The 4,117-nt window shown below is 39.3% G+C and overlaps 1 protein-coding gene across 2 annotated transcripts in view; it reads left to right on the forward strand.

Moving 5' to 3' along the window:
* The window catches only part of LOC118327159 (bifunctional apoptosis regulator-like), a 337,943-nt gene that overhangs the window by 164,176 nt on the left and 169,650 nt on the right, over positions 1–4,117 (forward strand). The window lies entirely within an intron of this gene.

The following is a 4,117-nucleotide window of genomic DNA, read 5'->3' on the forward strand; positions in this document are numbered from 1 at the left end:
TTAAGGGAAACAAACTGTTGGGGATGTAAAAAGGGAAACCCATAATATGTGTAGCCTTGGGTTGTCTTCAGGTATCTCAAGCTAATGTGGGCCTTTTGTGTGTTTATTCCGGACCCTGTGGCCTCTATTAAATAGGCGCACACGTGCTCTAATGGAAGTGTAGCCCTATATTCTGCAGCCTCTTTAATTTCCTTTCGGAAATAGATGATGATTCTCAACCCTAAAACTGCTCAAATGCCAAAGGTATTATGCAGCAGTAGTTAAAACATGTGGTTTCTAGTTGCTTTTTAAGAATGTTTTTTGGCCTATTTTTTAGTTGTTATACTGAGTTAAAAAATCCTATCTCTGTCTATCTGATCGGGTATCCGCTATCTATCTATCTATCTATGGTTTAGGGGATATGATACAACACAGCACATTGAGTAAACTTAGAGTGAATGAGGGTGAGTTAGTGGGTGAGAGAGAGAAAGAGAGAGAGAGAGAGAGAGAGAGAGAGAGAGGTGTTTTGATGGCACCAACACAAACGACCAATCGATCACGCCGAGTCTGGACCGGGCTGGCCCTCCCGCTGTGTCCGTGCCGCTCATGCATCACACTTTATGAATTCAATTTCAACCGGGAGAAATTTTCAATTTGAACGCGCGATCATTACGGCGTGGGGGGATAGCGTAAATTGTTTTTGCTCTATTATGCATTCGGACGCCATCATTTTTCTTTCTAATTACCGAGGTGTCAGAGCGGCCTGTCACCCGGGCGCTGATTTTCAATTTAACTGATCATCATACATTCATTTTCCCATTTGATAAATCTGCTATCTAGACGCGCCCGCCATGCCCGGAATATTAAGCGGCGCTGGGGCGCAGTAATAGGGGGATGTGTATGCGGCAATGAGCGCGGATCAGCCAGCTAATTTAGCACCTTCCACATTCCCCGTCTCCATCCCCCCATTTCCAATTCTCAAGAGGAGGCAAGAAGAAGAAAAAACAGGAGAGGAGAGGAGAGGAGAGGAGAGGAGAGAGTCCAATGGCTGCCTAACCTCCAAGAGTGGAGGGGAAAAAAACACCCTGAGGTTAGAAAGAATCAGAAGAAGAGAAAGTCCTCCAATCCGCCTTTTTTTTTTCTCCTTCTGACGATTTAGAAGCAGGATTAATTAACGCTAATTGAGTTCTTCAATACGTGTTATTCTTATTTAATAGAAACAAATTTGCACAATTAATTATCAACGTAATTTCAAGAACCTATTACAACCCCAACGTCCCCCCCACCACCTCCACCTCCACCCCCTCTCTGACTCTCCATCACCTCCCTCCCTCCGCCGCGGAGTAAATTAGCAGCTTTTGTCATTAGGTTTGGGTCTTTGATCCGGAGTGAATGGGCCTGCAGCCAGCACCAGACTCCGAGGATCCTCTGATAGACCTGCTCTGTTTAGGAACCGGTGATATACTGATATATGCTGGGCCTTAACCCATCTAACAGACAACACATGATCCTAAGGTGATTTATATCTATAGAGCCATTCGGTCTATGGTGCACATACATAGTGCTAATAGTATATTCCATCTTATTCAGTGTCAAAGATTTACTTAAAATCACTTTTGTTGTTTAAACCGTCCTAATGAAAATGTATGTATGAGACGATGTTTATTTCCAGTTCTGTGAGCTCCTGGAGACTCTTGCTTTATCGCCTTCATATGACTTATACCAATTTTATGAGAACTGCTTAGAAACCTGATTTTAATCTACATTTTTTTTTCAAAGTCACCTGGAGAAAATGTCACATTACTTCCCTCTAGAGTCTTGGAGACTCCAGTTGTTGGTGTTGACAGTACTTCTAAGCAGCAACTAGCCTACAATAAGTCTGGATTTCTGTATACTGGAGTTTTATTAAGCTACAGGAGTTATCTCTCTGGGGTATAATTGAACCTGAAAATAAGTAACAGCACACTGCACATTTCATTATCTGTGATTGAAAGACTTTTTAACAAACACAAATATATATTTCTTCATATATAGCTTATATAATATATAAAACATAATTTATTTGTTTCTTATTTGGTCATTTTTCACATCCCCTTTAATCAAATGAGCTTGCCCAGTTTGGGGAAAGGGAAGGGAAGGGGTTACCACTTTTTAATTTTTTTTATTGGTTTTAATAATTGTAGTTTATTAGTTTTAATAATTGTTTTTTGTTTTTTTAATCTTTGGTGTTTTAGATGCTGACTGAGACACACACACACACACACACATAAGCCCACCTTGTTAAAATGCCAATAAGTACAGTCAGAGGCAGAGTGTGTGTTATAGTGTAATGAACGTTTATGGGCACAAAGCAGCTTTGGTTTTGTCGTGTTCTTTGTTTCATTAGCCCAGTGGTTGTAATAAATGCCAACGAGCCAACGGGATAGATTTTAATTAAGTCAGTGAGAGATGAGTGGAGTGACACAGAAAGCGGGGCAGGGCGGGGAGATGGAGGTGGAGGTGGTGCAGGAGGGGGGGGCAGCTTTTCAATAAATCGGTTCGCTCAGGGGTTAGTCGGTGATTTCCTCGGCAAAGTGTTGGGGCCGAGCAGGACTCGCAGTAATTTGGTTGATAAATCAGCGGCGTTAGGGGCACGAAGCTTGCCGCTCGACCGGTTGGTTCTGCGTGTGATTTATGTGTTACCCGGGGGTCGTACACAAGCCCATGACAGTCCAGGATGAATTAACCAGGAGCCGGCGCGCTCCTAATGAGCGGGTATTATTTCGCACACACCTCTCCTAAAAAAAAAAAAAAGTGTGAAGAACGAACCTGGCATACGACCCTCCCCTCTCCTCCCATCTCCTCTCCTCCCTCACCCCATCTCTCCCCTTCCACTGTGCCATCCCTGAGGTGTCGCATTGATTCAGCATCAGAGAGCTGAACACACACACACACACAGATATAGTGTGTGTTATTTATCTACAGTGTATGAGACAAATTGTTCAATAGAGGTCTGGCACCAACTGATTGGGGTTAACTGAAGCATAGAAGTGACAGACACATGACAAAAGATTCAAACACACAGAACTATTTCAGCAGGTATTGATCATCAATACTAACCCTATATTTTTCTTGGCTGTTTGACTGTTTAGTGAGACTGAGCCATTAGACCAATAGTGATGGAAGTAGCAATAGCACATTGTATAAATACTCTGTTACCAGTAATACCCCTGTATTGTGACTGAGGCAGGATATGTATAAAAATAGAAGTCTAAACCAAAGTTTCAATATATTTAGAGTATAAAAAGAACTTTGACTGTCAGATGAAGAAATTCTTAGCGCCACTGTGTACATTGTTAGTAAAAGTCGTACTTAGAATAAGTAAAGAAAGAATTAGACTTCCTATTCATTATGCAAAAACCCACTCCCATTTATTGTTATATTATCATGAATTAAATTATTGTATCATTACTCATACAAATATTATATCATGATATATATTTTATTATGATAATCACATGTTTTGTACATACAATCGTAATCTGTAGTTGTCATATAAATGTAACGCAGTCAAATTATGAAGCAGCAAAACATGTGAATACTCAAATACAGTACATAAGTAAGTAACTTAAGTAACTTGAGTAAATGTACTTATTTACTTCCCACCACTGTAAATATTGTCTTATTGAATTATTATTACTGATACATTCATGTGTAAGTAACATTTTACTGATGCAGCTGCTCAAGGTGGAGCTAATTTGAACTATTTATTGCTACATATAAAATTGCATCATATGTTTATGAACTAAAATCTGAATCTGCAAAAACAACATCAACAACAATCTAGTAACAGAATCTCCCAGATAAATGCAGCAGAGTAAAAAATGGGCAAATTAAAATACTCTAGTTAAGTACAGGTACCCTTTAATTGTTCTTAAGTATAGTACTTGAGTAAATGTACTTACTTCACATCATTATCTTATAGGATTACAGATCCAATAATGTTTAAGCAGCATGTTGAAATGGGGCTAATTCCTACTACTTTATGTGTTGTTTGTGTGTCACATTTTATTAGTTTATCATATATTGGTATGTAAAATCTAATAGTTAAGTACATTAGATTATATTAGATAGTACAAAGTACCTCACATTTATACTT

This window comes from Morone saxatilis, unplaced genomic scaffold, assembly GCF_004916995.1.
Source record: "Morone saxatilis isolate NCDOM2014 unplaced genomic scaffold, NCSU_SB_2.0 Contig17, whole genome shotgun sequence".
NCBI lineage: Eukaryota > Metazoa > Chordata > Actinopteri > Moronidae > Morone > Morone saxatilis.